The 21,243-nt window shown below is 42.7% G+C and overlaps 1 protein-coding gene across 3 annotated transcripts in view; it reads right to left on the bottom strand.

Annotated features, from left to right (window-relative positions):
- The window catches only part of apba1b (amyloid beta (A4) precursor protein-binding, family A, member 1b), a 189,653-nt gene that overhangs the window by 122,479 nt on the left and 45,931 nt on the right, over positions 1–21,243 (bottom strand). For 2 of the 3 annotated variants that reach the window (XM_069922338.1, XM_069922321.1), the window contains exon 1: positions 4,840–4,915. The exons of the other annotated variant lie outside the window; for it this stretch is intronic. The gene's annotated coding sequence lies outside the window, so the exon portion shown is untranslated. Of the gene's footprint in view, positions 1–4,839; positions 4,916–21,243 lie in introns of those variants that run through there. 3 annotated transcript variants of the gene reach the window in all.

Here is a 21,243-nt window from a genome sequence, read left to right on the forward strand (position 1 = left end):
ATAAAACAGTCGTTAATGACCCTCAGCGTGGTGGTTGTGCTTCTTACACTGCTCACCCTCCACAAAACATTCATATTGGAATTGTTGATTGTGAAAGGAAATTGTTCAGCTCTTTGGGAGAGACTGGCTTACCAAGATCAGATTGAATTAGGAGAACATTTTGGTGGTTAGGGATCAGGGTGATGAGACCAAATTTCAGCCCAAGCCAACCCATAAATCACACCAAAAACAGGTTGCCACATCTTTTGCCCAGTCAGGGTTAGACTCAGTTCTAAGAAGGCATGACAAATTGTTCGGGAACGAAGGATCAGGCATAAAAGGGTTTACTGCTTCAATTAAATGGAAGCCAGGTGCAAAATCGACTTTTCAGAAAGTGCAACCCATGCACTGGTGGAAAGCGCAAGTAGAGTATGAACCCCTCATAAATGATGACATCCTGACCCTTGTTGAGTGGGCCTCGCCCACAGTTCATTTCACATTCCCAACGAAATACTCGAAAATGCGGCGACAAGCATGTGAATGAGGTCATCGAGGATGATGGCTCAAGATTTGTTTGGGAAACTCACACAAGATCTTAGTAAGCCAAAAGTGCATTTGGTCATTATCGTCACTGGTGCGTTTAACCAGCTCTCCTTGTGTTCAGCACTCACAAAGGCTTGCTTGCTCCCAAATGCTTTGGAGTGAAAACTGTGCCAGTCTTGTTCCAAGTGACTATGGACAAGATTTTGTAAGACATAGAGCATGTTTTTAGCTATGTCACTGGCATATTGATCGCAACCGACACTTACAACCAGAACATGAAGTGTTAGCAGAGCTGTTCGCCAGGCTGTACAAACACAATGTGCGACTCACTCATGAGGTGCCAATTTCTGAATTTCAGTTATCTTGGACACATTCTCACTGCTGACAGCATTAATCCATTGCAGGACAAAGTAGAGGTGATCAAAAAAAATTGCAAAGACCAGAAATTATCTCTGAACTGAAATCTTTCCTCGAGATGATAAATTCATTCCGAATTGGAGGTCAGAATTACACCCACTCTATGCGCTGCTGCAACACTCTGCAGAATGGAAATGATGCAAAAATGCAAAGAAGCCTTTGAGTATGGAAAAAGCATTTGAGCTAATGACAACGTTCTAGTCCATTACAACCCATCAAAACCTCTAGTTTTGAGTGTGGATCCAAGTCCCTATAGACTAGGGGCTGTCCTAAATCACAAACAAGATGAAAAGCCAATCACAGAGACACTGAACACTTCTGAAATAAAACTGTGCGCAAATAGACAAGGAAGGTTTAGCGATTGCGTTTGGCATATGGAAATTGCAAAGGTGTACGAACAATAACACAATGAACTGGGATGGGCAAACCATATTTCATGCATCGACTTGAGTGGTCCTTGAAAGATCGATGCATTCTTTGGGGTAGATGAGTTGTCATCTCAGATGTACACGCCAACATATACTCAATGAGTTAAATGAATGTCATCCCGGCATGAGCCAAATTAAGGCTCTTGCACGATCATTCATTTGGAAGACTGGTATCGACCAGGCTATCAAAGTCAGTACACCTTAGTTTTGCATGTGTTGAAACTCACAACACACCTAAACACGTTCCACTGCTACCCTGGCCTTGAGCCACGGATCTATGTCAGAGAACTTACATCGATTTTGCCGAAGTCAAAGGTCAGCAATTTCTACTTGTAGTAGACAGCCATTCCAAGTAGCTGGAAGCATTCCAATGAGTAGCACTACATCAGCTGCTCCCATCACTGCGCTACGATCCCTATTTGCCTGTTTTGGATTGCCCTCACAGGTAGTAAGTGATAATGCCCTGCAGTTTACCTCTGAGGAGTTTGCATCATTCCTCAAGGGTAATGGCATCAAACACACCCTTTGCCCGCCATACCACTCAGGAAAGGATTAGCTGAAAGGCATGTTCAGACTTTCAAGTGGCTGCTTGAAAAATCTAACAAGAAGCTCTCCATCCACCACAAGGTTGCAAATGCATTGTTTCATTACAGAACCACCAGAAAAACTCTAATAGTTATTCTTCAAGCACCCTCCACGAACTCAACTTTCTTTAGTGAAGCCCAGTCTCAAACAAAAAGTAGAGGAGAAACAAATCGCAACCAAAGATCAAAGAGATGGGGCACATCCCAAAATGTGATCATTTGATCTTTATCAATCAGTTAGAGTCAGAAACATGAGGGGAGGGAAGGAAAGATGGCTACTGGAGACTATAGTATCAATAAAGGGGCTCCTCATATTAGAGTAGCAGAAAACAATAGAAGAGTTGTTCATGCAGATCATTTGATCCCAGATGACTCTACGTGTAATGAATCTGTAGATGACCCGCTTGAATGCCAAAACATTATGAACCTTAAGCTCATGGTATTGTAAAAGTCTGTGTAAAGATCGGCCTATGTATGTGCTGTTATGTCATAATTTCAGATTTAAAGTTAGGTCTGAAATGACCCGGCACACTCACACATAAAATAAAAATGTACTGTAATTGATTTGGAAATGAAACTGCAGAAACTAAATCTTTGATATTGTTAAAGGGCTAAGGCTATTGTATGCACTTGTACCAAGTTGAAAAATATGGTCACATTTTTTCTTGAAGACACATGACTTAAGAGTTACAGAAGTCAGCATCCACGCTGATACAAGCATCTTGTGACTGCAATTATGCTCAGTCATTAACCTCATTGATTTATGTCAATGATCTGTAGCATAATTAGTGTCCAAGGAATGTCCACTATAACCATATATGGTAAAATGTAAGCTCTGTATAGCTATGACTGAACCGCTTTGGAATAGGACTTGACCACTACTTGGTCCATGTGCTCTGTGTATAAACCACTTGAGTTTTAGATCTCACTCTATCAAGTCATGTGTGCCTTGTCTCTGTTCTTTTGGCAGTGTACACTAACTACTGGAATGTCAAACTATACTCATTTTTTTTCCAGTTCACAAAAAAGGAGGTTATGGGCAGACAGCCAAGAAGATATCTGATCCTGGGATGCTGCAAAGCCAATACACCAAAAGGACCTGAAAATATCTCAATCAATCCAAAGGCAGCTGGCTGGAATGTTGAAACAGCATTCTGGATGTCCAAGAAAAATGGGAAACAGACAAGTCCATGAACTCTCAATCATGAGACAGGTCTCAAACCCAAAGCAGCAAGATAATAACACAACGGATTTTGGTTCATTAATCTGCATCAGAACATGGTTTAAACAAATTCTACTCTACAGAAATGTCCACAGACTGCACTGGATGTACTGCAGTGTAACAAAGAAAGTGCCATTAAATATAAATGCAAGGGATTCAGTTCATTATGCCTCTGCCAGCATTTTTATGGAACACTCCAGTAGGCCCTCTCTTATCTTTTCCCCTTCGCCCTGCAATTTTTAACAAAACCTTTGTGTATTTATCCAATTCCTTTTAAAGTCATCATTGTATTTGATTCCATTATCCTTTTCTGGCAGTGCATTCCAGATGTACCCAACTCACTACAAGGAGAACAATTCTCATCCTGTTTATGAGTCCTTTGCCAATTTATTTTGGGATGCTCTCAAGAGGTCAGCAACAACAATTACATTTACTTGGCACCTTTAATGAACCACATCAAGGCAATCCACAGGAGCACTCACAAACAGGATCAAATACTTCCGCAGCACGGTAAGGACGAAAGAAACTGAGCCTAAGCCTTGGAAGGCAAAAGTCCAAATTTGGAATTGATCAGGAAGTCAGAATTTGAAAAAGACAGATTTTGCAGGATGGTCCGAAGATAAATGGACAGCACAGCTGATGAAGCCTGCTGCTGCACAGCGACAAAGGCCTGGGTTCAATGCTGACCACGGGTGCAGTTGGTGTTGAGTTTGCTCACACTCCCCGTGACCACATGGGTTTCCTAAGAGACACTCCAGTTTCCCTCTACATGCCAAAGACAGATGGGTTGGTAGGTTACTTGGCCACTGTAAATTGTCCCTCCAGCGTAGGCAAATGTTAGAATTGTTGAAAGCGGATGAGAATGTGGGGATTAGATGGTGAGGACTTAATGGGCCTGTTTCCACGCTGTGCATTTCTACAGCTGATCCAATTAATTTGCATCATTTCTATAAATGCACAAATGGAGATTTGCCTTCTGCAAATGAGTTGTAACCTCATTCTTGAGTAAATGAATTCTTAACTGAAAAGAGGTTGGACTAACCTTGGAGGCAGAATAGAGGAGGTTCACAAGATTGATTCCGAAGATGAGGCGGTTAACCGACGAAGAGAGACTGAGTTGCCTAGGACTGTACTCGCTGGAATTCAGTAAAATGAAACGGAAATCTTAGAAAAACATAACATTATGAAAGGGATGAATAAGACAGAGTTTGGAAATCCGTTTTCACTGATAGGACAGACCACGATGAGGGGACACAGCCTCAAGTTTCAAAGGAGTAGATTTAGGATGGAGACGAGAAGTAAATGCTTTTCCCAGAGAGTAGTGAATCTGTGGAATTCTCTGCCCAGTGGAGGTGGCCTCATTAAATATATGTAAAACAGAAATATATTTTAGCCAAGTCAGGGAATGAAGGGTCATGGGGAAGAGGTAGGAAGGAAGAACCGAGTCCACAGCTAGACCAGTCATGATCTTCTTGAATGGCTGAATGGCCTACTCCTGCTATTTCTGCCATTCTGACTGCAATCACAAGCTCATGGTACCAGAGAACATGTAATTACAGTATTTGCAGATTGACAAGGCAACACACCGTAACAAAACCGGAAAAAGCACCTAGAAGTACAGCAATCATCAATATTATAAACAGGATATCAAGACTCAAAGACTCACCTCTGGAACAGAACCTTCAATCCAAACAACAAAAATTAGATCTTTGTCTTTCTGCACCCCCTAGTGTGAAAGCATTCACAATCACATGACTTACAATCACAATCACAATCACATGACTCAGTTTGAATCAACATCACTGTAGAAACAAAGGAGCCAATATGAACACAGCAAGCTCCCCCAAACAGTCGCGTGAGCATGGCCCCTGCAAGCAGATTAGCATATGGGGGCACCAGGGTCAACTCTTCCAAACAGTGTCAAATTCCAAGGAGTTTTCCTTCCAAGTAATTTCCAAACAACAGCTAGATGGTGTTTCCTTTCCATTCATTGGAACATGGACATCACTGAAGACTATTCACTCTTCTATTCAATCACAGCATGGCTGATGTCCACTTCAACTCCAACCCCTCTCTGAACAAGATTCTGTTTCTTGTTACCCTCTGTTCACCCTGTAAAGACAACCTAATCCTATGAAGATCTATCCAGTTCAACTGTTGAATTCATCCCCAACTGTTCTGCGGCACTTTACAGGAGTGTCATCAAAGATCAACACAGCCCCACCCTCGAGATATCAGCGCACGCAACCAGATGTTTGGTCAAGTCGGAGCATTTGAAAGGAAAGGTTTAAATGGGACATTTCCAAAAAGGAGTAGACAACCATCTCTGTGCATCCCTTTCCATAACCCCTGCCATTGACGTACACAGAACCAAATTTAAAATGTTCACTCTGCATAACTCAGCCAAATCACTGAATTACACATGGAGTGGCTGTCAACACCAGGTTGCTGTAAGCTCCTTTAATATATTTAAATTTTATGTTACTTAATTACATAGTTTCAGTGCCAGTTATCAAGAAGCTCAGCATGTGTTGCAGCTCAAGATTTCACAAGGCAGCTGGTAAAGGCATTCGATGAACAATGCAGACAGGGGAAATCAGCCAAACCTTGACAATTCTCCACAAATGGTGGGGACAAAGATTTGCTTCTGCCTTCCAACACTTCAATTTTCAGTTCAACATCCAAAGGGAGCTTCCACAACCTGCACCAAATTCCTTCACTGTCTCACCTCCCTGCCCATCCTCCTTCAGCCCTACCTCCTGGGTCTCTGCACTCCTTCAACTCTGACCACTTGCTTACCCTACATTTGATATTCTTCACCACTCCAAACACAACCTCTGGAGTTCCCAGGAGTTCCCAAATGCTCATGAAAACCAATTTCCCTTTGTAGGCTGTGAAGACACAAGAGCTGGAGAAACCACATCAATTCCACGCTACATCACCACAATGACATGTCGTCAAGGGCCTTGTGTCCTGCCAAGCTGTGGCCACCCACAAACTGGAGAAACAAAACTCACCAGTCTCCAACCTGGAAGGGGTGGAGGCAGACAGGGTCTGTGTCTTGGCAATCAACGATGGAGCACAGTAATCAAGATAGTGGATGGAGTGGAGAACTTGGAAAATTGAAATAAAGGCACTGAAGATGGAAGCCACAGGTCGATTAGTTCAATCCAAGAGTAACACTGGCATAGATGAGGGCGTAATGCAAAGATACAGGGCCTAAAATGAAGGAAATGGATGTTTCCGTCAGAACTCAGAAACCAAAGGAATGCAAGGTATTCTCGATTCCAGGAAGCACTAACAGGAGGAGAATAGAGTTAGAAGTTCTGCTTGGTATTTATTCTGTAAACAGACCTTGTATGACCTTTCCAGACATTAGTGGAGAGCAGGGAGGCCAGAGTAGTGACAACAGAGGTTACAAAGATAGCAGAGATACAAGGCCACAGAGGGATTCCAAAATAATGCACTTATGCTTGGAATAAAATGGTAACTTGGATTTAAAGACAAGCACATTTCAAATGGACAAATGTGGGTCAGATACTAAAGCAGGATCAGGAGCAGAACTTCTAGTGTCAAGGCAACTGAGCATTTCAACAGTGACCTCAATCACCCCATATCAGTAGGTAGCGCTTGACTCTGTCAGAGGTTCTGAGTTTGTTTCACACCAGAGACTTCAGCAATAGAAATCTAAGCAAACCCTCCATGGTAACATAATAAAACTCCACCATTCTAGCAAGCTTTTGGAAACGCAGAACTAGCGCATTGTCCAGACTATTGGATGTTATTCATTTTAATAACCATAATTTTTATTGCCTTTCTTTGAAAGGAATAGAAAACAAGAACAGGAATGTGTTGTTGAGGCTTTATATGGCTCTAATGAGACCTCACTTGGAGTATTGTGAGAAATTTTGGGCTCCTCATTTCCAAAAGAATGTTGGAGAGGGTTCAGAGGAATGATTCCAGGTATGAAAGGGTTATCATGTGAGAAGTGTTTGACAGCTCTTGGTCTGTATTCTTTGAAATTTAGAAGAATGAAGGCGATCTCATTGAAATATTTTGAATATTGAAAGGCGTGGACAGAGTACATGAAGAAAGGTTATTTCCCATGGAGGGAGAATCCAGAACAAGAGGGCACAACTTCAGGATTGAAGGATGTCCGCTTGGAACAAAGATGTGTAGGAATTTCATCAGCCAGAAGATGGTAAATCTGTTGAATTTGTTACCACAGGTGGGTGAATTTAAAGCAGAGATTGATAGATTTGTAATGGCCCATGTACAGTCCGGCCCACCCAATGGCCAACAAACATGGTGACCATGCAGACTTGGGGAGGTGGAGATGGAGTGACACCGGCCGTCATCCCAGGTGACCTCCTGCACAGCAGAAACTGCGGTGGGAAGGCCAGCCAATCCCAGGCTGGTGCTCCAATGACATGGGGCCTTGACTCAGCCCCTGGGGCCCATATCAGCGCAACGGCCAATGCAATAAACCAGTCTAGATTCCAAGGCTCTGGTGTGCATGTCATTCTTCTTCACGCTTGCGTAGCATGAACGCTACAGATTCTTGTTTAGCCAGGGCATCAAAGATTATGGGGGAAAGATCAGGCTGTGGGGCTGAATGGGAAAATGGATCAGCTCATGATTAAATGGCAAGGCAGACTCAATGGGCTAAACAAGACTCCAAGGTCTTTTGTTCTTGCATTATACAATAGCATAACAGATTTTCCTCTGAATCTGTTGAATTTAAAGGGAGCAAGAAATATACAAGCACCCCAACCCTGGCCAGAAAAGCCACTCAGGTTCTACCAATGCAGAGAGCCTTAGAATTCCCTCCAATCTTCCCTCCCATTCTTGCCATCACTTCTTCAGACCAAGACAGGCCAGTTTCCATTGGTGAGTCACAGCCAAACAACATAGAACATTATGGCACAGAAACAAGCTCCTTAGCCCTTCTAGTCTGTGCCGAACTACTATTCTACAGAGTCCCACTGATCGCACCCAGTCCTTAGTCCTCCGTGCCCCTCCCATCCATGTACCTGTTCAAACTCTTCTCAAATGTTAAAAAGGAGCCCACATTCACACTTCAGTCAGCAGCTCATTCCACACTCTCACCCCTCTGTGTGAAGTTCCCCCACAACTTTTCCCCTTTCACCGTTAACCCATATCCACTAGTTTGTATTGCAGTTACCCGCAGTGGAAAAATACTACTTGCATTTACTCGATCTATACCCCTAATAATTTTGCATACCTTTATCAAATCTCTCCTCATTCTTCTACTTTCCAGGTAGTAAAGTCCTAACCTGTTTAGCCTTAAGTCCCAGCAACATCCCAGTAAATCTTCTCTGCACTCCTTCTACCTTAAGTTTTTTAAAAGTTTGGGTCGATATGGTTGACGTAGCAGTTAATGCAACACCTTTACAGCGCCAGTGATTGGGAATAGGGTTCGAATTCAACACTGTAAAGAGTTTGTATTGTCTCAGTGTTTGAGTGGGGTTTCCCTGGGTGCTCCTGTTTCCTCCCACCATTCAAAGCAAGCCACATTTAAATTTAAAAATCTTTCTTGTAGTTAGGTGATCAAAACTGCACCCAGTACTCCAAATACGGCCTCACCAATTCTATATGTGATACACTACTTCGATTTATGAAGGTTGATATGCCAAAAGCTCTATTCACACCCCATCTACCTGTGACACCACTTTCAGGGAATTATGTATCTGTATTCTCAGATCCTTCTGTTCTACCACTCTCCTCAGTGCCCTACTATTTACCGTGTATGTCCTTTCTTGGTTCGCCCTTCTAAAATGCAGTACTTCACACTTGTCTGCATTAAATTTCATCTGTCATTTTTTCAGCCCATTTCTACAGCTGGTCCAGATCGCTCTTCAAATTTTTGAAAGCCTCCCTTGCTGTCCATATAACCTCCAATCTTAGTATCACCTGCAAACTTGCTGATCCAATTTACCACATTATCATCCAGATCATTGATATAGATGACAAACAACAATGATCCCAGCACTGATCCCCGAGGCACACAACTAGTCACAGGCCTCCTGTCTGAGAAGCAATCACCCACCTCCATGCTCTGCTGTCTTCCATATAGCCAATGTTGAATCCAGTTTACTACCCCACGATGAATACCTAGCGCCTGAACCTTCCTGACTCACCTCCCATGTGGGACTTTGCCAAAGGTCTTAAAGTCCATGTAGATAACATCCACAGCCTTTCCCTCATCAACTTTTTTTTCTTTTTAAAATATTTTTATTGAGTTTAACATATAAACTTGCATATAAAATTATAAAACATTAACAAGTCATCTTATATAGATACAAATATACAAAGAAAGATGAAACTACCTTGAACAGTTCTTTAATCCACATGTGAAACAAGTTGTAAATTAATCTATGATAACCATATTAAACCCATATTTACCATATTAAACCAAAAACATTGTTTTTCCTTTTTTTCCATTTTATCAAACAAAAAATCTAAAAACTAAATCTAATCTACCCCCTCCCTCTAATCAAAATAAGAGGGAACTTATCGAATGGATAGCGACCTCCAGACATTGGACAGAGAATCTCTGGAACATTCAAAATTCTTCATTCTTCCAATCAATCATGATTATAATAAATTTAACTTTCCTGGTAACCTCCGCAGAAAACTACAAGATTGGTTAAACACAACCTACCATGCACAAAACCATATTGACTATCCCTAATCAGTCCCTGGCTTTTCTTTTTCAATATTTTTTAAATTAGATTTGAACATAAGAATACATACACCACATTGTTGGGCAGAGTCAACGGTATTAAAATGAAAATAACGCAGACATCAATATCTTTTTCCAATCGTTAACTATCCCATTCCCTACTATTTTGTTTTGAAAATTTAAATATTCATGTTCGTTTATTTTTATGGTCAGGCAAGATATCTAGAATCTCCATGGAAAAATTGACCTGGGATTATAAATTGGGTTAAAACTACCCGATTTTAAGAAATATAATTTAGCTGGATTTGTTGCTTCCTTTTTTAAAAAAAATCAGATGGGTTACAATTGGTTTGCACATAGTAGGAGAAGAGAAGGCAGAAGAATTTGTATATAAATGGGACTCTAAATTAATCAGAAAAAAAAACAAATAATTCTCTATTGAAGTATGTATTTTGTGTCTGGGACAAGATCAAACAATTTATGGTTTTGGGGAATAAAATTTTAAACACCTGGTATCAGGTGTATTGAGGAGGAAATTCATGTCTTTTTCAGAAACTAAAAAAAGATATAATTTGACTAACAGAACATTCTACTGCTTTCTCAAATTACAATCTTTTTTAAGGGATAAGTTGGGATTGTAGCGGCGGCTACACTGCTAATTGAAGGATCACACAACCAGACGGGTTGAGTTCAGTGAGCAAAAACTGATTTATTGCAGGCTGCCTTGCTGGTCTTATTCTCCCAACCCGGACCTGGCTGAGAACCACGCTAGAGTCCCCAAGCGCGGGCTTCTGAGCCCAGTGCCAAGATCGGGAGGAAACCCCCAACGGTCCCATTTTGGCCGGCTGCCCTACCGCATGCATGACAAGTGGGGGCGGTTCGCCTGCCTAATAGCGTACCACCACACAGTCCCCCCCAGAACTGGCGCCAATGTCCTTTTTTGCCGGGCGGCCTCACTTCTTGGGTTGGGCCACAACTACTGGTTCGGTGGGGTCGAGGTGGGCTGGCTTTAACCTGTGCACCGTAAACAGTTCCCTCTTACCACCAATGTCCACTGTGAAAGTGGATCCTGAATGCTGGACGACATTGTACGGCCCTTCATATGGTCTTTGTAGAGGTGCTGTGGACAGGCCCCACCTAATAAAAACGTACTCTGTGGAGTACAGCTCACTGGGGATGTAAGAGACCCGTGAGCTGTGTCTGGGTGGCGGTGGGGGTGTGAAGGACTCCAACTGGACCCAGAGGTGGGGAAGTAAACCGTGCGGTGACTGCTAGGGATTGTAAGGTGCGTTGACGAACTCACCGGGTAGAGCTAGCGGTGCACCGTAGACCAGCTCAGCTGATGATGCCTGGAGGTCTTCTTTGGGTGTCAAGTGAATGCCCAGGAGCACCCAAGGCAGCTCATCCACCCAGTCGGGGCCGATGAGGCAGGCCATAAGTGCCGATTTAAGGTGGCGGTGCAATCGCTCAACTAGCCCATTGGCCTTGTGGGTGATAGGCCATGGTGTGATGTAGCTCGATCCCCTGTTGGCGAGCTGTGCCCAGAGCCCAGAGGTGATCTAGGTGCCCCGATCACTGGTGAGGTGGTTCGGGATACCGAACCGGGCAACCCAACCATTCAAAAGTGCTCAGGAGGTATCTGGCATCGGGATCACCTTGGGCCAATGAGTGGTGCGATCTACCACTGTGAAAAGGTGACAGTTACCTCGAGAAATGGGTAAGGGTCCGACGATGAGTACATGTATGAGGCTGAACCATTCCCGGACGTGTTTGAAATCTTGTACGGGCACTCTGGTGTGCCTGTGTACCTTGGAAAGCTGGCAATGGGTGCAGGTTCTGACCCACTCCACAATCTGCTTCTGAAGCCCACGCCAGACGAAACGTTCTGCTACCATACAGACCGTGGACCTGATGGAAGGGTGGGAAAGGTCATGAATATGGTGGAAGATTTGCCTGCGCCACTGCTGGGAAACCACTGGTCACGGGGTGCCCATGGAGACATCGCACAGGACGGTGCCCTCATCATGAGGAGTCGGGAGGTCCTGGAACCGCAGGCTCGTGATGGCAGTCCTGAAGGCCCGCGTCTCCTCGTCAGACTTCTGGTCCCGGGCGAGCTGTTCGAAGTCGAGGCCAGGTGTCAGCACGCAAATGGCCCATCGTGAGAATGCGTTGGCGACCACGTTATCTTTCCCTGCTTTGTGCCGAATGTCGGTGGTGAACTCCGAAACGAAGGAGAGGTGACACTGTTGGTGGGCCGACCAGGGATCTCTTGCCATAGTGAGCGCCTGAGTGAAGGGTTTGTAGTCGGTAAAAATGGTGAAAGGCCTCCCCTCCAAGAAATAGCGGAAATGACGCACAGCCAGGTACATGCCCAGCAACTCACAATTGAAAGCGCTATACTTGCGCTCTGGCGGGTAAAGAAGTCGGCTGAAGAATGCCAGTGATTTCCACTGTCCATTCACCTGCTGCTCCAGGACGGCGCTGACGGCTGTGGAAGAGGCATCGATGGAGAGCGCCATATGCAGGTTGGTGCGTGGGTGGACGAGCAGGGTAGCCTTTGTGAAGGCACCTTTCGTGGCTTCGAAAGCCCTGCTGGCCTCTGGAGTCCAGGCGAGTGTCTCGTATTTGGCCGCGATGAGGACGAAGAGCAGCTGCATAATGCGCGCAGTGCCTGGAATTAAGCGGTTATAGAAATTGACCATATCCGCAAACTCCTGTAGCCCCTTGAGGTTGTCCGGGCACGGAAATTCCCTGATTTCAGCGACCTTCGTAGCAGCAGGTGTGGCTCCTTCAGCAGGTATGGTTCCTGGTATGGCCCAGGAATTGCATGGACTCTTTCCCGAACTGGCACTTGGCCGGATTGATCGTTAGGCCGAAGTCAGCCAGTCGGGAGAAGAGGGTGCGCAGGTGAGGACTTGTGTTGTGCCCGGTCTCTGCTGGCGACAAGGATGTCGTCCAGGTAAATGAATACGAAATTCAAATCCCTGCTCACTGTGTCCATAAGGCGCTGGAAGGTCTGGGTGGCATTCTTAAGCCCGAACAGCATGCGTAGGAACTCGAACAAGCCAAAGGGGGTGATGATGGCCATTTTGTGTATGTCCTCAAGGTGCACCGAGATTTGATGATACCCGCGCACCAGGTCGACCTTGGAGAATACCCTCGCACCATGCAGGTTGGCCGTAAAGTCCTGGATGTGAGGGATTGGGTAACTGTCAGGTACTGTCATGTCATTAAGCTGTCGATAATCTCTGCAGGGATGCCAGCTGCCGGAGGCTTTTGGGACCAGGTGAAGTGGTGAGGCCCAAGGACTGTCGGAGTGTCGAATAATCCCCAGCTCCTGCAGATGCGAGAACTCTTCCTTCGCTATCTGGAGCTTATCCGGCGGGAGCCGGCGTGCCTTGGCGTGGACCAGCGGGCCTTGGGTGGGGATGTAATGAAACACCCCATGGCATGGTGAGGCGGTGGAGAACTGCAGCTTGAAGAGGGACGGGAACTCATCCAGGATAAGCTGAAACTCGTCCTTGAGCATGCTGTCCATGGCCATCTGTGGCTGCTCTGTGCAGGAGGCATTGAAGTGAACGGATTGGAAGGTATGGGAATCTACCAGTCGCCTACCTCGAATGTCGACCAGGAGTCTGTGGGTGTGGAGGAAGTCGACACCCAGGATGGTGGTTGGAAGGGACGAAACGGTGAACCTTCACGAGAACTTTCGTTGGCCGATCTGGAAGTGGACGGCCTTGTCTCTATACGTTCGGATCTCCGTCAAATTGGCTGCACGGAGGGGAGGACTCGATGGCTGTGGCCTGGATGACGCTGATCTGAGCCCAGGTGTCAACGAGGAAGCGTCGGCTGGCGACTGAATCCCGCAGGTAGAGAAGGCTGTGTTCTTGGCCAGCTGCCGCAGCCATTAACAGCGGCCGATCTGCTCATTTCCCTGGAATGAGCAGGGCTGACGACACTTCTGAGCCTTGGCTCGCCAGCGCTGGTGGAAGAAGCAAAGGCCTGAAGTGGATGACTTCCTTCTGGCTATGCTCTTTGAGGCCCCTGCAGGGGCCGGGTGTTCCACCGCAGCGCTAGAGGAAGGTTTGGCGTGGTCATGCCCGTGACTCATAACCTGCTGGACTGCTGAGCCTCCGGGAATCGTTCGAGCCATAGCTCCTGAGCCTTTTGAGCGACCTTCCTAGGGTCGACGAAGCTCTCCTGGGACAGTAACTGCCGGATGTCTTCAGGCAGATGGTTGAGGAAGATGCGCTCGAAGAGTGGGCAGTTGGTGTGATTGCCCATGAGCGCGAGCATCTCGTCCATCAACTCAATTGGAGTTCTGTCCCCCAAGGCATCAAAGCGCAGCATCCGACCGGCATGCTGGCACCTGGAGAGGCCGAGGGAGCCAGTGAGCACCCACTTGATGGTCCTGTACTTATCTTCCGCAGGTGGGTGCTGAACAAGGTGCAGCACTCGTTTGGCGGTGGCCTGGTCCTGGTACATGGTAAAACTTGGTAGAATCTGATGAAATCTGGCAGAGATGAAACTGAGCCTCTGCGTGACTGAACCAGGTCTCCGGCTCCTGAACCCAGAAGTCAGGGAGCTTGATGGCTATAGTGTTGATCGAAGGGTCATTCATGTTGGGTTCAAAGACGTTTGAACCTGTCAGGGTTGCCAATTGTAGCGGCGGCTACACTGCTAACTGAAGGATTGCACAACCAGACGGGTTGAGTTCAGTGAGCAAAAACTGATTTATTGCTGGCTGCCTGGCTAGTCTTGTACTCCCAGCCTGGACCTGGCTGAGAACCGCGCTGGGGGGCCCCGATGTCACCGAGGCATCACGTGGGTCCCCCAGCGCGGGCTTGTAAGCCCGGTGTTGAGGTCGGGAGGAAACCCCCGACGGCACCATTTTGGCCGGCTGCCCCGCCGCGTGTGTGACAAGCGGGGCCGGTTCGCCTGCCTAATGGCGTACCACCACGGGACCATCATTGGTCCTACCAACGTGCACAGACATGGAGATTCTAATTCAAAAAGGGGATGCAACTAAATTTATTTCTATTATGTATTTCCTGCTCCAAGATCAAAGTGCAAAAATTGGGTTACATAGATATCAGGAGAGATGGGAATTGGATTTGGGCACTGTAATTGATCAACAATGGTGGTCAAATTTATGCTCGGATAGCATAACAGTTCTTATTAATTCAAGATATAGAATGATAAATTTTAATTTTTTTTTACATCAACTATTTCTCACACCTCAGATGTTACATAAAAATAAATCTGAAAACTTAAATATGTGTTTTGGGTGTGGCATAGATATTGGTACTTTTATACATTCTACGTGGTTATGCATGAAATTAAGACCTTTTTTGGATAAATTTAATGAAAATTATGGGGTGGACTGCCCTCTTGATCCACAATTGTTGCTTTTGATGAATTTGGCTGTTATGAGTGTTAACTTTCTCAATAGTAAATCCAAATTTATTAAAATCGCTTTGGCAATAACCAAGAAATGTATAGCAGTAACATGGAAATCCAATTCGCTCTTGCATATTGATCATTGGAATATGGAAGTGCAAAGTTGTATACTCCTGGAAAAAATTACTTATAATCTTAGAAATGTATATAACATGTTCATAGATATTTGGCAACCTTATTTGAATTATTTAAAAACCCAGATAGTTTAGTCTATTTATTAAATATTTTATATTTAATTTTCATCCCTTATTAATAATTTATTTTTATTTCTTTTTTGATTGTATTAAATGTTGATGCCAGCTCTTTTCCTTTTTCTTCTTCTCCCCTTCTGCTCACTGCCTCTTTTCCTTTCTCTAAAAGGTATGGAGGGATTATTTCACTGCTTAATGGGTATTTTAAGGATATAATTTTTTTGTATACATTTGTATATACATCGAGTCCTGCACACATGCATTTCTTAAAAGTTAAAAATACAATTAAAAAAGAATAATTACAGAAAATTAGAATTTGGTAAATTAAATTTGGTAGAGAGTTTTTCAAATGTAGAAATATAATTATCAATAAATAATTCATAAAAGGAAGAGTCCATCAAAGAAAGTTGATAAAAGTCATATGACAGAATAGGACTATAAAGAAGAAACCTTTGGAGTCCAAAATGTTTTCTAAACTGAAACCAAATCCTAATCGTGTGTTTTACCATGAGATTATCAATCTTTTTGCCATTAGGAAAAGGCAAAAACGCTTCAAGTTTTGAAACAATAGAAAATTTCTGAGTCAAATTCAACTCCAAATTAACCCAAGTGGGGCCGCCTATTTTATTATCATAATATAACTAAAATCTAATGTAATGAATATTAACAGCCCAATAATAAAATCTAAGATTAGTAGAGCCAAACCTCCATTTTTCTTTAGATTAACTTTATTTAAACGAGGACATTTTATTTTTCCAAATATATGATGATATAATGGAATCAAACGAGTAAAAAAAAATTTAGGAACAATAGTTGTTATAGCTTGAAAAATATAAAAACTTGGGTAAAATATTAATCTTAATAACAGTAATTCGTCTGATTAAGGACATCAAAAGAGAAGATCAGTGAGATAAAGATTTCTTCAGCTGGTTTAACAGACACAAAAAAAATTTCCTTAAACAAATGTTCGTGATTCTTAGTAATTCTTACACCAAGATATGTAAATTAGCCTTTAGCAATCTTAAAATTAAAAGCAGTGAAAAGGGTCTGAAGTGTTTAAAAAAAAGTTCACTCTTTAAATTTTATTTATATACTGAAAACTAATCAACTTGGTGGAGTAATGTTAATATTGCAGGAAATTAGTTGGGATCAGATACAAAAGCTATCCAAATACTTCTATATCCAATCTCTTGGAACACATTCCAATAATTTACCTACTCCTAACATCAGGCTCACAGGCTTACAATTTCCAAGGTTACTTTTATTTTTAAAAACAACAGAACATGAGCTACCCTCCAATCTTTCAGCATCAGATCTGTGGTTAAGAACATTTTAAATATTTCTGCCAAAGCCCCTATAATTTCTACACTAGCCTCCCTTAAGGTCTGAGGGAATAGCTTGTCAGGCCCTGGGGATTTATTCACCCTTATTTGCTTTAAGACAGCAAGGACCTCTTCTCTTTAATCTGTACAGGTTCCATGACCTCACTGCTTGTTTTCCTTACTTCCCTAGTAAATACTGATGCAAAAAAACATGTATGATCTCCCCCATCTCTTTTGGCTCCATACATAGCCAACCACCCTGATTTTCAAAAGAACCAATTTTGTCCCTTACTATCCCTTTCTTTTTCCTATAGAAACCCTTAGGATTTTCCCTCACAATGTCTGCCAAAGCAACCTCAGTTTTGCTGATTTCTTGAGGTTTTTCTTGCATTTAAAAAAAAATACTCCTCAAGTACCATTTTTGCTCTATGTTGCCAATACCTGGTGTACAGCTCTCTCTTCACAGGGAACCAGATCCCCAATATCCCTCAAAAACCAAGGTTCCCACTATACTTATTTCAGGCATTGCCAATACAACTGACAGAAAAATTCTTCAAAGAGTTAAAGAAAATAATAAGGAGATTTTTATGGAGAGGGGGGAAACCGAGGATAGCACTAGACAAATTAACAGAATGGTATAAACAAGGAGGCTTACAATTGCCAAACTTCAAAAATTATTATAGAGCCGCACAATTAAGGTACCTATCAGATTTTTATCAAACAAGGGAAAAACCAGACTGGACGAGACTAGAATTAGATAAAATAGGGGAAAAGATACCTGAACACATATTATATAAATGGGACGAAAAATTGGTACAACATAGAACTTCTCCAGTATTACACCATCTCCTCAATATATGGAAGAAGATTCATGTAGAAAGAAATAAAATAAATTACCAAATACCAAAACTAATATTGACGCAAAATAAGCTACTCCCTTTTACAATAGACAACCTTGCCTTTAGAAAATGGGAAAAAAAAGGGATTAAAAGAATAGAAAATTGTTTTTCAGGAAGTAGATTCTTATCCTTTGAACAAATGAGAGATAAGTACAATATAACGGGAGATACAGCGCTGGCATATTACCAACTGAGATCCTACTTGAAAGATAAATTAGGAAGCAACTTGAGTTTACCAGAGGGAAGTAACCTTGAATATGTGATTACAGATACAATGTTAATCAAAAGATTTATAAAAAATATGTATATTAAACTGCAAGAAAAGGAAAATGAGGAAACAAATGGTAAAACTAAACAAAAATGGGAACAAGATTTAAATATAAAGATAAAAAAGGAAACATGGGAGAAGTTATGCTCTGGAACGATGAGAAATACAATAAATACGAGGCTGCGTATGATACAATATAATTGGTTACACAGACTATACATTACACCGCAAAAGTTAAATAAATGGGACCCAACAGTATCTGATAGATGTTTTCGATGTAAAAAAGAAAGGGGAACAACAATTCATGCAATCTGGACATGTGAGAGAGTAGAAAAATTTTGGGATGATCTCAATCAGATATTAAATAAAATAACAGAAAACAATATACCAAAGAATCCAGAGATCTTTCTCCTAAGTAACATAAAAAATAAAGAATTTGGAATTGACTTGGAGGATGCACAAAAAAGATTTGTTAAGATAGCCCTAGCCGTAGCAAAAAAATGTATTATGTCAACCTGGAAATTGGAAGATAATTTGAAAATACAACAATGGTATATAGAAATGAATAAATGTATTCCATTAGAAATAATAACATATAGTTTAAGAAATAATATTGAAATATTCGAACAAGTATGGGAGCCTTACATTAAATACAATAGCGAAAACCTACCGGGAACAAACATTACCTAAGTTGATGGAAGGAGAAGAAAAGAAAAGAATGGACTCAGTAGAATTTCTGGTGTATTTTTGTTGAATGACAACATTGACTAACTGAATTAATGCAACCTAGATTGTATAACTAAAATGGATGAGAGGGGGGGAATAGGGGGGGTGGCTTGGGAGGAGGGAGGGGGGAGGGAGAAAAAGTCACTGTAAATGTGTGGAAAAGAAAAAGTGTATATCATGGCTATTGTGATTTATGGTGTGAAAAATAAAAAATTTAATAAAAAAAAAATTTTTTAAAAAAAAAAAGAAGATGGCATGTTTTGAGATTGAGAAATATTAAAAGCTGGAAAGTGTCACCTAAAAAAAAAAAAAAACCAAGGTTCCCTGCACCTGTTAACTTTTCCTTTAATCCTGACAGGAGCATATTATATACTCTGTACTCTCAAAATTGTACCTTTGTATGCATTCCATTTACCTAGCACATCTTTGCCAGAATACAACTAGAAAATGCATTCTAGATCACACATGTCAAACTCTGGCCCGCGGGCCAAATTTGGCCCGCGATATAATTATATTTGGCCCGCAAGATCATTTCAAAAATGTATTAGAGGTGTCCCGATGCCCGCCGCGCCAGTATAGCGCATGCACAGTAATACATCAAATCCCAGAATGCATTGGTGTCAGCCTGCTAATTGCCCCCACCTCCTCTGTTTATGTTGCAGGGTCTCACCGTGGACTCTGGTTTTGGGGCCTGGCCGGTGTCAGGGGAAGCCAAGGCCGCTTCCCAGCGCCCGGAACCGGAGGCCTCGGGCTTGACCTCGCCAGGACCGTTGCCCACTCCCCCTCCCTGCCGCAGGCCGATCCGCGACTCACGGTGACGGGGCCGCTGATCCGCCGAGATGCCGCCCTGCAGCGAGAGCCGATGCCCCCGCACTTTCGTTGTCCAACCCGATCGCCCGAAAACCCCGCCCTCCTGCACACAGGCCTGAGTAAGTATTATGAACTTTAACCTCAGGATAAAACGATATTCCAATAGTTTTAGGTCACAGTGATAAATATATTCCTGGTTAAAAATGGTCCTGCACCTGGATACAAGCTCATTAGGCATAAAACTTGAAAAGTGTGTAAATCAAAGGATATCTGTACCAATGGAAAAAGGGCATGGCAAATAACCCTGCTAGAGTTCATGCCCTCAATCAGTCACCCATTTGATTGTTTCAGGAATCATGTTATTCTCCCACATTCTCAATAGCCCTCAGATTTTACTATTCGACAGCACACTAGCAAGATTTGACAAATCCTTTATAGAGAAATATTATTTATTGAATATTTTATTTCTCATTTGTTAATGCTTCTGGAAAGAGTTTATCCAAAACTATTATTAAACATTTATTTTAATAAGAAAAAGTTTAACATTACATATGTTGAAAGAAGAGAAAACATGCAGATGTTGTTGAAAATTTTCAATAAATATTTAGTTCGGCCCTCGACTTAGTCCAAGTTTTTAATTTTGGCCCTCCGTGAATTTGAGTTTGACACCCCTGTTCTAGATCTTTTCTCATTTCCTTGAAATTAGCTTTTCTCCAGCTTAGAATCTCAATCCGAGGACTGACACATCCTTCTCCATAATTAATTGAAACTAATAGCATTATGATCACTGGACCCAAAATGTTCCCTACACATACTTTGGACACCTGTCAAGTCTGGTTTCCTAATAGGAGATGGTGTATAGTATTCCACTCTCTTCAATTGGTACTTCTTTATATTGATTTAGAAAACCATCCGGAACACATTTGAAAAGCTCTAAGCCATCCAGCCTTTTTACAGTATAGGAGTCCCATTTAATATGTGGAAAGTTAAAATCTACTATCACAACTTTGTTTCATGCAATTGCCTGTTATGTCTCCATAGATTTGCTCCTCCAATTCTTGCTGACTATTGGGCGGTCTACAATACAACCCCATGAGTGTGGTCAAACCTTTCCTGTTTCTCAGCTCCACCCATATAGTCTCAGTAGATGAGCCCTCTGGTCTGTCCTGCCTGAGAACAGCTGTAATGTTTTCCCTGATGAGCAATTTCACTCCTCCCCCTTTCATTCCCCTGCTCTATCAGGTCTGAAACAACAAAAGCCCAGAACATTGAGCTGTTAGTCCTACTGCAACCATCTTTCATTAATGGCCACAAAGTCAGAATTCCACTGCCACTAAGCCCATCTACCTTTCCTACAATACTTCATGCATTGAAATAGTTACAGCTGAGAACATTTTCATCACGTACTACCCGCTGACTTCCAACATAACATGGAATCTTAATTTCATGTTTTTCTTTCTTCACTCATCTACAGTGACACCCTGATTCCCATCCCCTTGCAAATCTAGTTTAACCCCAAGCCCCCCCCCCCCCCCCCAGCCAACCACTGGAGCAGCACTAACAAACCTTCCCAAAAGGGTATTACATCCCCTCCAGTTAAGATGCAAACTGACTGTCCTATCACAAAAGGTCCCACTTTCCCTGGAAGAGAGCCCAATGATTTAGAAACCTTAAGCTCTCCCTCCTGA

This window comes from Narcine bancroftii, chromosome 1, assembly GCF_036971445.1.
Source record: "Narcine bancroftii isolate sNarBan1 chromosome 1, sNarBan1.hap1, whole genome shotgun sequence".
Lineage (NCBI taxonomy): Eukaryota > Metazoa > Chordata > Chondrichthyes > Torpediniformes > Narcinidae > Narcine > Narcine bancroftii.